At 42.1% G+C, this 13,583-nt stretch overlaps 1 protein-coding gene across 4 annotated transcripts in view; it reads right to left on the bottom strand.

Annotated features, from left to right (window-relative positions):
- Positions 1-13,583, bottom strand: part of MFSD6 (major facilitator superfamily domain containing 6) — a 48,801-nt gene that overhangs the window by 24,792 nt on the left and 10,426 nt on the right. Inside the window, exons 3-6 of one of the 4 annotated variants that reach the window (XM_030016945.2) lie at positions 11,083-11,144; positions 7,379-7,460; positions 6,037-6,120; positions 4,662-4,711 (exon numbers count right to left, since the gene is read on the bottom strand). The gene's annotated coding sequence lies outside the window, so the exon portion shown is untranslated. Of the gene's footprint in view, positions 1-4,473; positions 4,596-4,661; positions 4,712-6,036; positions 6,121-7,378; positions 7,461-11,082; positions 11,145-13,583 lie in introns of those variants that run through there. The other 3 variants (XM_030016943.2, XM_030016942.2, XM_030016944.2) reach the window with 3 other exon arrangements.

Here is a 13,583-nt window from a genome sequence, read left to right as displayed (position 1 = left end):
ATTTTGATGACTGTAATGAGGCTCTTTGGCAGGTAGGTGGAAAGAGGCAAATATGGGTATTCTACATTTAGTTAAGTATCTTCTTGGCATTCTTGCCTTTTTTATCTCTTAAATTGATCCTCATTTACTCTGGCTCTCCTAATAATTAAGAGGATTTCAAGATCAGAAAGGATAAAAAGCTAATCTATTCAAGACAACCTGCCATTACAAGGAGCTCCCTATAAAACAAAGGAAAATCATAATAAGTAAAATAATAATATAGTATATTAAAACCTCAGGTCGCCCCTTCGAGTCACTCTTCCCAAAACCTTGGAGGAGGCCGGGGGGGAACCCCACCTCAAAACACCTGCTTTGCACTATATCTCAGGAAAAAAAAAAAAAAGCCAATCAACAGATCAGACTGGGGTAGCAAATCCCTAAACCTCTCAGGGAAAGTATCATGGCACTTCAAGCACAAGGCATTAACACTTCACTTGCAGACCAACAGAAAGTTAGATTTGGGGTAAAGGAGTACTGCTGGTTTTAAATAAAATTTAATTCACCATAAATATTCCATTTGCTAGGCTTTGAGAATTAAAGTATAATTAAGACTCACAAAGCAGAGCCTCAAAATCAGGGTTTGGATGTATACTGAATGTAGAAAAACAAACCCCAGGACAGCTCATCAGAAGACAGTGCAAATGATCAAGAGTAGCTTAACCCGTTAAATACCTAGCAAAATCACTGTAGAAGATTTATATTTATACAGTCTCAGAAAACATACTCTAAGAGTAGAATTTCAAAACAGGAATCATTAAGTAATCTCTCAGGCTACACACAGCTGTAAGAACGGAGCAGACTAGCTTGCTGTTTACATTGTGTGGATAAATCAAAGCCAGCCAACATGGCATCCCATCTTATTTTACCCCTTTCAGACTTCACTGACTAGCAAACTGACTTTGTAGCAAACACATGAAATGCCACATGAAGTTTTCATATGAACATTTAAAAATCTGCTAATAGAAAGCATGTTTCTTAAATAACCCCCCTTTTTTAAAGTCACTAATTATTGTTTGATTCAGAACAGGTCTGTGCTAGAGAAGCAGACTTAAAAACTATCCATCTTCCAAAGAAAGCTCACCTCGCTCATCCCCCAGCTGGTGAAACCGCCACAATGAGCGCATCCATCATATTGCTCATGCACTCTACCTCCTCCTCAGGCCCCCTTGTCTCATTGATCTAAGCTACAAAACCTTTGGATCAAAGACTTTCTGCTACAGTATCTGTGCAGCATCTCTCAGAATTAAGCCCTGCATCCAGCAGGCCTACAAGGCATCGCTGTAATAAATATGAATAATAGACCATGTTTTCCATTTCCAAGCAAGTTTCACCCCTAAGAAACAGTTTGGTGCTCTCACCTGCATCAATGCCAAAAAGGAGAATGTTATGCAAACAACTTACATCATGACAGAGGAGTGCACAGACTTCATCTACTCTTGCATCACATTCACAAACCTCTCCCAGGTAGGCCAACCTCCAGGCGGAGTCCTTGGAGGGGCTGTCCCCTGCCAAGCCATACAGACCAACTCACACAGGCTGACCCACCTGCCCCACATCACCATCCCCTGCTCTCTAAAGGTAAGCAGACTCCTGTGAGGCCCTAGTATGGACATGTGACCAAGAATTTATAAAATCAGGAATAAATCACATTTAGTGCATTAACTCAGTGGGAAATATATTTGTTTCAAGTCTGAAGCAAGACATTAGTGTTGTAGCATTAACCACCCTAATTAGGGTTTCCATGAAGTGAAACCACCTCGTTCTAAACCACTTAACTCTTAAAACTGCTTTATTTTGTGTTGCTTGGCATGCGCTTACTTAATGTGTTGGTCTATAGGTTTTTTTACTTTATTCAATATGCATATAAAACCCCACATACTTTGACACATTTAGTCAATTAGATTGAGAGACGACAGTATGTCTGAAGTGTGTCAAGATCGGGTTTATAATAGGTTTAATGCACTTTATAATAGGTCTGAAGTTGCCAAGTTGATGCAATAGTGCTAGTATTAACATTAAAGAAGACAAGAACACTATCAGATCCTCATCTGTTAAAGAAAAATCATTAAACTCACATCTTAGGACTCCTGCTTTCCAATCATGTTTTCTGTTTAATATGTGCAAATTAGTATGTCCTAGCAGATTCTATTTTTTAATCAGTTTATTTTTAGTCAGTATTAGACTCCAATTTTTTTAACCAGTTTTTAATTTACCAACTACATATCCACCCTGCCAAGGTTTATGCTTCATTAATAATGGTATATAACAAGCGTTCCTTCAACTACAGGCCAGGCAAGCGCCCAGGGTCAGGGCCGCAGTACTCCACAAGCACAGCTACTTCCAGTGCTGGGGAGGGATGCAGGCACCCAGCTGCACCACCAAGTCTGGCAGCGGCAGGAGCAGCAAGGCCTGCCAAGCAATACCCAGCCTTGGGGACCAGCCGCCGCTACTGCGGCCAGATCATGTCACCAGTTCACACTCTCCTGCGCTGCTGTATAAACTCAGGCCCCCTGTGCTGTAGCTGAAGATGAATTTTAGGTTGCATTTAAGTTGTGCCCTAGCACCAGCTACATTAGTGATCAACCAACCACAGCTTCCTCACATTAGCTTCTCACATCATTGGCTTTTGCTCTCATATTCTCACTCCACCTGTTTAATTTTTATTTTTTTTAAATCTGCTTAGGATTTTTACTGGGTTTATGACTGCTATCACAAACACCATCCTTAAAAAGAGGATTGTTTTCTTTTCCCCTATTCCCCAGTGGGTCTTCGGAGAATACAAACAATAAAATAGATGTCACCTTTGTACACTATTTGTAGCCAGGGAAATAAATAAATAAATAAAAAATAACCAAGCTAGAAAACAAGCATTTTACAATCTTTTTCCTTGGACATTACTAAATACAGTAGACAATTAGACCCTACCTATCTTAGTAACGTAGTAATGTTTGGGGTGAGTTTTTACTGAAGTACTTCACTGTTATGTTCATACAGCCACTCTCCTCTCCCCTGAACTCCAAGTTTATCACTCTTCAACACTGCCTTTTTCATTAACACTACATTTAAAAAGAGCCTGCTGTTAAAACTTCAGAGCTGTTGACCAAACATGGGTTTTAAACCCCATCTAACTTAGGATATAACAGGCATCCGTAACACCCATGGTACCTCCGGCCCTGGTTTCTCAAACAAGCATCTATTCCTATGCTTATTTTAATAAACAGAGGAGCAACTGACAACGTGCTTACTAAAAATCAGCGCATTTTAAGGTTTCAGAGACCGAACGACGGCCACACAGACCACCACGCCTGGGTGCTGGCAGCAGGGACAAGCACGGGGATGCCTGCGCAGGAGTTCCGGCGGGACGGGGCCCAGCCAGCGGCCGCCTCCGGGGACCCCGACACCGCCGCCGATGGCCGCGGGGCATTTGGCGTTGGATGGCTCGGTCGCACGTACGGCGGTTACGCTTCAACCCCAAGGCTGAGCTTCGGAAGACGAGGGCCGGCATCCTAATGAGGTCACCGCTTAGCACAGTTAACGTCAGGGGACCTCAACAAGAGCGAAGCCAGCGCACACGCGACCACCCGGCTCAGCTGAGGAGCAGCTGATCGGCTCCGGCGCGGCGCAGGCAGGAGGAAAAGCCGAGCGGAGCGGCCGTTAAGGAGGGAAGGAAAAGGCTGAGGCAAGGGCCCAGCGGCAGCATCCTGGGCGGCTGCGGGGACGAGGCCCGTCGCCCCCAGCGGGGAGGGAGCTGGAGCCGGTGCCGGGTCAGAGATCGGGGGGGGCGAACGGCCCCCCCCCCCCCGCCGCGGCAGCAGCGAGGTGCGCCACGGCCGGCCCGCCGGCCGCCTCGCACCGCCGGCAGCCCCGCGGCGCGGCCCGCGGGGCCGCAGCGACCCCCGGGTCGGTACCCGCCGGGCCGCGGCCGGGCCCGCCCGCTGCCGGCGCCCCGCGGAGCGCGGGCAGGGGAGGCGGCGGCGGCCCCGGCACCCAGGCGGCGGCCCCGTCCGCGGGCCTGCTTCCGGTCCCGTCCCCCCCCCGCACCGCGTGGTCCGCTCTTACTCTCACCTCTCCCGTTGTGCTTCTCCTGTGGGGCTCTCATCCTTTATCGCATCTGCCCCCTCCTCCCTCCGCCTGCCTCCTCCTTCCTCCTCTTCTTGCTTCGTTTCTGCTCTCTCCCTCCACCCTCTCCCCCTCCCCCCCCTTCCCTACCTTTCCTTTCCTCTCCTTTCCTTTCCTTTCCGCTGCCTTTCCTCCCTCCTCATTGCTCTTGCCTGGAGGTTACAGAGCCGCCCCCCGCCTCGGGTGGCCTCGCACCCCCGCCCCCCTCGCGCCCCTCCTCTCCCCTCCCTTTTCGCCGGCCCGGCCGCGGAGCGGAGCGGAGCGGAGGGCGGCCGGGGGCTCCGGGCAGGACGGGGAAGGGGTCGTTTGACTTACGTGCTGTGTTGAGGCTGCGGGTGGCGGAGCCGTACCTGCGCTGGGCCAGGGGCTGGACGTTGGGTTTAAAAACAGCGTTTGGGGAGCGTTCGTGGACCCTAAACAACCAAGTAACTCCACAAGCATAGTGCTTCCTGCTCCTCAGAAGTTCCAAACACGTATTGCAGCATAAAGAATCAAATTATTACCTGTAGTGCCTTCCGCAGCCGCTGGCATCATCCCTGCGGTAACATTGTTTCTAGAATTATATACAAATAAAATCACGTAAATGCTTAAAACAACAACAACATGAACTTCCCCCCCAACAGTAATTATTGAGGCAGAAAAACACAGGCAGGGACGATAATTTCCCCAGCAACAGCTGAGCCGTGTTGCACTATCAAAAGGTCAGCAGTGTTAAGCTAAAGAAGGGGAATAATGAGGACAGAAAGTGAAAGGCCAGCCTGAGATTTGGGGTGTTTATCAGCCCTGAACTGAACAGGAGGTAGCAAAGTTGTTTGAGGATTAAGCTGAAGTGATGGTGTTCAGTACACAGGCTCTTAGACTGGGCCACAGTCCAAGCAGAGTCAATAAAGCGAGCAGACTCCACGGGCCACCCCTCTCAGCAGCACAGCACAGGCGGGTTCTGCCCAGGACAGCGACCAGACGGCAGACAGCGTTAACTGGGATACCACAGGGCAAATGCATTACTACTTGCATCTTCTAATTCGTACCTCCCTTTTCTGAGGGAGGATCCCCCTTTCCTCAGGGAAAAAAAAAATTGCATTATTTTGCCCAAGGGAAGAAATTGAGAGAAAACTACAAGTTTGCCTAATTGAGGCAGATGGAGAGGAACGGGGGCACTATGGGTGTTTGACCCATTTAATTCGAGTCCTCACTGAAGTGAAAGGGACACCAGTCCCCATGGAAAGCCATGCTCTCTCAAGGTTGTTCCCCTGCCATGCTAACGTACCCATGGGGTGGGATCTTTGCATGTGGATACGAAGGCCATTGAGGACACCATCCGATTACGAGCTTGCCTGCCCCTATGGTAAAGGCCTCTCCTGAAGGAGGCAGGAGACAAAAGCTGAATTTCATAGGGCAGATGACCTGGGGCAGGAGAAGGCTTGTTTATCATCTCTCTCTGGAAGGATTTTCAAAACTCTTCATCTTTGAGAATCTCCCTCACGGCTAATTAACCACTGAGAGAAACCACGTCTGAGGAGACCAGGAGCACAGGCCTCCTGTAATCTTGCAGAATCAGACACAGACAACTATCGGCTCATACAGTGGGGGTTTTATTACCAAGTATTACTGTAATAAACCAGATGTCAGCTCCAACTGAAATTATTTAATCTTGATGGAGACTTTTTGGCAAATTACTGCAAATGCTTTTAGGGAGAACATGTATTTCAAATCATTGCCAGTCATTGTTTGTGAACTAAAAAGGGAAAGCTGATCTTTGGAGTCGCAGACTGCGTTTACTGGAGCCATAAAAGCAGTCTTTCCCTAAACCCTGGTAACTCAACATTGCCCACCACACACTGAGAATGTGGCCATCTTCTGCAGCTTTGCTTGTATTACCTTTTCTTGGAGCTGTGTTTGAGGAGTTACACCCTGATCATTCCCCTTCCTTCTAATTGGTTTCAGAGGTGCCATGGATATTTCCTAAAAAAAAAAAAAAAAATTTAAAATGCTTTCTGAATGGAGGAATTAAGACAAAATGTGTAACATTTCTTTGCAGGCTGTTGCATAACCTGGTATGTGAACAAGAAGATACAGCTGAGGACCAGAGTATAGAATATGACTAATACAGAGTAATTTACAATGTTTTCCTTATATAAAATATCTTCATATATATATATAAAATGTATATGTATATATCTCTTTACATATATAAAAATGGTTTCTTACTGAGTTTAAAAACCCAATCCAGTACCAACTGAGTTTGGCCACATAGCTCAAACTGGGGTCCGCTGCCTCCATTCGGTAAGCATCGTAAGGTAACCACTGCGAAAAGCCTTAGCACTGAACAATATTATTCCAACCTGACAAGCTACTCCAGCATGAGCAGAACTGAACATAATAGGGCTCTGCGTGGTTATTTCTTTCAGTGAGGCTCTGTGTAAAGGTCTGGATTACAGCCTGTTAGAAATTATTACACTTGCTCAGAGAGTTCTTTCTCTGTTCTTTCAGCTATGAAAATGAGGATTAGCAAAAATGGAGAAACTGCTGCACTGTACACAAACTGTCCTAATGTATTTTTATCACTAAAGGCTATATATTTCTAGGCAAAGCACTGTTCAGAGAAAAGGAAATATAGTTGTAAGCTACTTAAAGTACAAAGTTTTCTATTACAACAGTTACTAGTATAAAACATTACAGAAAATAAAAAGCTGAGTCAGGTGTAAAATCCATTTAAATTGAAAGATCTCTTTTTTCAAAGACTTCTGGATCAAGCTCTGAATCACATGTGATATATAAACGTGATATACGAAACAACAATCTTTTTCTCTTAGCTAATAAAGTGACACTAATAAATATGTACCTGACCACTGGATATTAGAATATTCAGAAATAATTCTTTATAAAATAAAAAGAATTCATACATATGCATACCACATAATAAACTCTGTACTATAAACCCACACCTGGGTTAAACTTATTCATGAAATGGAAAGAATACCTGTAGATTTCTGTGGGCTTTTGGTTCAATGCATATGTTACTTTGTAAAAATTTCAATTTGTGTGTCCTATACCACTTTACCATATATATCATGGTGAGAAAACTTGCCAAAAATAGTTACAAAAGCCTCACTGCTTAAAAACCAGACAAATGTCTAAAAGAAAGCTCCAAATAAACTGAAAAATGAAAGCAAAGTAGTTATCTTTTATAAGTAAAATAAACAAAATTACATACAAATACCTGCTGGAACTGCACATTGCTAACCATAGTAGATTTTGCTTGAAAAGGACTCAGTGGTGTCAGCTGACTCAGTGACTTGTTCCTTAGGTTAGAGGAAAAATAAAGTAAATATAGCAGAACACACAAAACTCTCATGGAAAAACATCTGGTATGTTATATGTATGATATATGCATCTTGTGCTTCTGATATTTTCCAGTAATGGCAAAGGTAAAGTATCTGAGCCCCACATTATGGAAATAGTTTCTAGGAGCTTAAATTTTAATGTATAGAAAAACTTCTCGGTTTCATTCACAAGCTAGAGCTGTTCTTTGAAATCAAGAATTTCTGGTTGACACAAAATATTCTGCTGTCCTTTAGCAGCTTTTCACTCTGAGCCAAAAAAGAGGAAAGAAAAATCATTTGCATCAGTCAGATTAGAAAGATAAGTTGAAGGTGAGATTTGTGCCGCTAGGACTTGCTCCAGAGTACAATGAAGACGACAGAAAAGCTTTCATTTCCATCAAACCTTTAATATATTTTGCATAACATGAACAAAACTACTTTTTTTGTCAATCCTTTGCTAGGAGAGGCACTGCATTAAGACAACTATGGCATTCATTTCTTCCTCTTCAGGAAGTTCTTCATAACACAACAGTTCCTACGTATCCCAGCGTAAATGTGGGAAGAAGGTAAGTCATTATGAGGAACAAAGTGGCTTTTCCCTACTGTTTCAAAGGCTAAAAGCAACTATATTACCAGTAAGAGAAAAATCCCAACAGAGGAACTGAGAAATAGTCATCCAGTGAATCAGCAAATCATACACAGCTGCAAGAAATGTTAATGGTAACCAAGGACAAAATATACACAGCCAGTAAGAAAATGACCTACCATTGCAGTGGTCTGTCTGGTTTGGCAGGGAAGCAGAGGGTTCTTTTCCTCCAATTTTTAATCTAATACTTTTAGAAGTATTACATTCATTAGCAAAGAGAAGGCAAAGCAATGCGCAAAAGCAAATACTAGTTACAGAAACTGTGTTTACTCTGTGTGTATATACGTACTTTTTCCTACTGGATAAGCCTTTTTGCCCCACCCCAAATTAGATTTGTGTTTGCATGGTATCTGCTTATACAGTAGTCAACCTTTCCTCACCCCAAGAACCTTTGAACCCACTGGCAGATATCAAATTTGATGTGCGGTGACAGTCTCACAAATACTAAATTCCTACACGGTTGTGTGAACATCAGTGGCTGGTGAAGAAAAAAGAAAGGCAAAACAGTGCCCTCCGCGGGAGGAAAGCCCACGGCATGAACTCCACAGCAGGCTCCCATTTGTCCAGTGAATCATTGTTCCTGCCCAAGCAGCAGTTAAGTTACCCTGTGAAGAACTGGGCATCAGGTAAAGGAATAGAGGGGGGAACGGGAGGGAAAGGAGAAGGGACAGCTGAGGCTTTGAAAGTGGTGGAGACAAGGGAGCAGACTCTAAAAGCATAATACACAAGCCCATAGGAGATCAAGCTTTATTAGTTTTGCTGTTCACAGAGCAAATTGTTTACATTGGGCTGCTGCTAACACTGATGCCACTGAGTATGTGCAAAAACATGATGACCTTGATCCTGTCATAAGCTCCACTGCTACAGATTGGAGAGTGTGCAAAGCCCCGCTGACTGACTCCAGGCAGGAACTAGAGACAATTTATGCAATTTAGCCCCTGAACCTGCAATGAATTCTGCATTGGCCTGTCTTCACAGGGGGAGGGAAGCTTAACTGGCCAGGGCTTTGAGATGGATCTGCTTAGACCATCTCATAGCCGGGTCCCCAGAAAAGACCAAACTTCTAAAACTTAAACAGCCCCCACATGCACACACATTTTATTCTAAATAAAAACTAGGAATGTTAAAATAAAAATGCAAATTGACTAGGGCAGGCAGAATAGTTAAAAATGTGACATATACACCCACGTCCTCTGCCCACTATGTTCTGGCAGGATGGGTCCTTGCTTCCACACTTAGCTTCTATAATACAAATGTATGCCTTCTACGCTGTATTCTGAATGTACTAAATAACTATTGAGCCTAACAGGTTTTTTAATAACTGCAGGTATATGACTGAGGGATGGCAAACTGACCAGTTCTCTCTGATCCCTAGGAAGTTCCTTCTATCCCTACTGAGAGCAAGGGGTTGAGCAAATACTGGCATTCAAGCAAGAAATTGTTTTCTATCATTGTCCTTTACGTCCACAAAAAAATCACATATAGGGTCAGATATCCCTGTTTTCCTAATTACTAGTCAATGACTTGAGGTCGATGGGAATTTGAGTTCTCAGCTTTTGACTAAATTAAGTTTCTGAGAATAGCTTTTAAAGGAAATACAATACCACTGCACAGCAAAATATTCCCTGACCAAAACAAATTTTAATTGAGGTTCAGTATTCTACATATTGAAAGATTGTTCAAGAAAATTACTTCTGATTTTACACAGCATTATATATTCTTCTCCTTTAATCCAAGGACTAACTCTCACCATTTATATAGTTAAAAAAAATTATGATAGCTCAAAGCAGTTTTTAACTGAACTAGGTTTTTTTGAATCAGATACAAGCACAGTCATATCATCTTATCTCCCTGATTAAATTCAGGTCTTCTAAGATGTAGCTTTGTAAACCTAAACCAAGACCAAGACAGGCATTTTTATTTACTACAGGCAAATGTGATTTTTGATGAAAACTACTTGAGTGACATGAGCAGTGAAACAATTTTTTCTACTGAGGTACACAATGCATCAAATTCAGGCTAAGTCTAGCTGCTGACTTCAGAGGCCTCACATCTAATTTTCTCTAGGGCTGAATTTACCTCATTATAAATAGGAGCAGTAAATGTCACTTTTCATACAGAAGGGAGTCACAGTGTTAGCCAAGCCATCTACCCTCTTTCCCCAGAAAGCAGACTGATCTTTTTTATTTTGTATTTCATCTCAGGACCTCCAGCATAACTGACGGGTTAATCTGTTTTTACTTGGTTAATATGAGAACATCCAAGCAATACTGGTAATTGAATTCAGTTTCAAGGTGAATTTCAAATAGTCTCCCCTCCCCAAAGTGTGAAAACAATAAGCAATTTACTGATGCCCGTCTCAAATTCTCAAGATGATATTCCTCACTATAAAGAACAAAGGACCTTAGTACTTAAGTGTCAGTAGGAGGATTGCCCTAGACTTCAGTTACACTGAGATTCAAAGCTGTATCTCTGATCAAAAGTGATCCTGAAATAGAAAGAACCTTTTTAGACAAATAGAAGCCCTCATCTATTTAAAATGTGTTTAGGACAGATAAACTATGTTGTCAGTCATGCCATGGAATAGTAATAGCAGCTTTAATGTTCTCTGATAATATTAGAGAATAAACTAATGTTTCCATTTTTGTATTCAGATTTCTGTCTAGAAATAAAAATCATTAGTAACGTATAAGAAATGTTCTAGGTGTTTTCTTTTTAGGGCTATCAGTGCAATGTGAGATACAGACTTCATGTAATGGTACAAATTCTTTCAGAAATATTGTTCACCTGTTTCCTACAATGTCCCGATAATCACAATGTATTTAAGATAGGACTTAACATACTGTAGTATTCTCAGTGGAAAGCTTCAGAACATCTGTTTATTTCAGAGTCTGAAGTTGAAGATAAAAATAAGACAAACAAAATCTCAGAAGATATTAATAGTTTCATACTTACTGAGCTCATTAATAAATTCATTGGATTCCTCCCCAGTAATGTTTCTTTTCCAAACCTGGAAACTAAATTGTTGACAGTGAAAAAAACCAACATATGTTTAGTTTTCAACAGAATGTTAATTTAGGTTTGAAGAACCTGATTCTGCAGTGTGTATTGGCCTAAACTTCTATTAAAACCAATGACAGCTGGAGACACACTTCAAGCAAAGACCAGGTCCTACATTAGTGGTATGACATTGTATTTGGCAAAGTTTGAGAATGTATAGCTTACCTCAAGCTAGTTGCCGTGATGTAGCTACTGTGAAACCCAGCCTGGTTTCAGGAAGTAGCTTCTCTTCAAAACAGAAACATATCACAGAGAAAGTTTGTTCCTTTCATTTAATGTCTTATTTTACCCACAATCACCAAATCATCTTTCTCACAGTCACTCTAACAGTTGAAGATAAGAAAATGGACCTCAGCTATATGTATGTGGCTGGAGGAATAATACGACTCCCATGTTACCAGTTTTCAGTGCAGGACAACTACTTGTTCTTCCAAAGTCTGTTTGGAAGTGTCAGCAGGATCTAAATGACCTTACAAAGGGAGTACTCAAAGAGAAACAAAGGCATATTAGACTGTTTCCCAGTTTTGATTTTTTCACTGCCTTGCTGGACAAGGACAAGGTTTCAAACATATGCTAAGACATTTCATTAAAGGCAAGGCATTTTGGAGGCCAAGTGGAAAAAGGGAACAAACTTGATGAATGCTACCAATTCAGAGTGCATGAGTACTGCCAGAAATTACGGTGTAAAAGTTATACATTCTGATTTAGTGGCTCTACAGTGTATAAAAGAGTAATTGCCTCTTGTGTTTTAGCTTCACAGTAAGGAACGGCAAAATGCCGCCTTCTCACGTCATTGAACTGTGAGCTCCCGGAGACGGAGCTGGACGTCATTCTCTGCTTGGCACTGTGACCAAAAGTGCCACCTGATTCTACCTGGCTATTTTTCACTGCTGCACAAGGAGCACGGGTTCCTCTGCTGTGGTTAATAAAGCATTTCAAACTGAGTACTTCCACTCTTGGAGACATCTGAAATCTCAATCCACATCCAAATTTTTCAGCTAATCTTTTACAATATTTCCATTCTCTTTGTCTCTTGCAGATTGTGATCTATTTATAACAGCTCAGCTATTTCTAAACCTTGAGCAGACAGAAACTGATGCGTCATTGTAAGGATATGCCTTTGAAATGGTTGGGTGGGAAAAGAAAAAACCACAGGAGGGTGACAAAAGCAGAAAAAATAGTCTTTGTCTATGTAACAGTATTAACATTTCTTACCTTTTTTTCTATGCCATATCTCATGACTTCCTAAATCAGCACATCAACTATGAATTCTAAGTACCTATGCTTTTTAAAGTAATTTGCTATATTCCTTTTCTTTTTTCCCCTCTCTTCCCCTTGTTCTGCTAATAGTTGAGAAAAGGTCTGTTGCCTGCAGGGTTGGACAATTTTATCTGCTTTTAGGATGTACAACCTAGCTCCCTGAGGATTTCTTATATTGCTACAGTGTGCTGTTAACTGTTTAGTACCAGAAGGTTCAAAACTGCCAAAGTACTTACAAGGGGAGGAAAAATAAAAAAAGATTATAAGTGCAAAACCCATTGCAAAGTAAGAAAGAATTCTATTTTAGTATAATATATGGATTTTTTTTCACACGGAGAGAAATTCAGACGTGGATCCCATATGAATTATAGGAAAAAATCAGTATGGTCTCCTTATTTCAAAAAGAATATATTAGAGTTGGAAAAGGTTCAGAGAAGTATGCATAAAAGGTTGGAATGACTTCTCTGCCTGGAACAGCTGAGTAGCCTAGTATACACCAGTCAGGAAAAGGGGCAACTTAGCAGGCATATAGCAGATTTACAAAGTCATGAATTGGAGAAAGCAGGTTAATTTACTCTTTCTTCTCATACACAGATTAGGGAACATCAAATGAAGCTAGTAGGAGACATGTCCAAAGCTTGCAAAGATATTGTGGATGCTAGAAGTCTGTCAAGTTCCAAAGGAGGCTGGACAAATGCATGGAAGAGAAATCCTCAGGCTACTAGATCGAAAAATAAAATAAAAAATGCCACAACATCCAACTCAGGAGTCCCCTGAGCTGAAAACAGAGTGTGAGACATGTTTGCCCTGTTCTTTTCCCCATGCAGCCCCTTAGGGCTGTTTTTGGGAGATGGTGTCCTGGGCTAGACAGTCCTTCAGTCTGACTCTGCATGGTTGGTTTTACGTCTTTCTGTTTCTAAGAGCTGTAATCTTCTGGAGAACAATTAAAATACATTAGAATAAAAATAATTCAATAGTTCTCAAACATTTTGTACCACAGTTTATTTTCCCTTCAGTTGTTCAAAATATTGTGCATTCTTATAATTAAATGTTTCAAGTAAACACTAGATCTGTTTTTGCAGATCACCTTTGGGTCACTGATGGTTTCACGGACCTTTGAGTTGCCTAGGCCACCA

The sequence above is a fragment of the Aquila chrysaetos genome, chromosome 6 (genome assembly GCF_900496995.4).
Source record: "Aquila chrysaetos chrysaetos chromosome 6, bAquChr1.4, whole genome shotgun sequence".
Classification (NCBI taxonomy): domain Eukaryota; kingdom Metazoa; phylum Chordata; class Aves; order Accipitriformes; family Accipitridae; genus Aquila; species Aquila chrysaetos.
The sequence above is the reverse complement of the archived record's forward strand: the minus strand, read 5'-3'. Positions and strand labels throughout refer to the sequence as shown.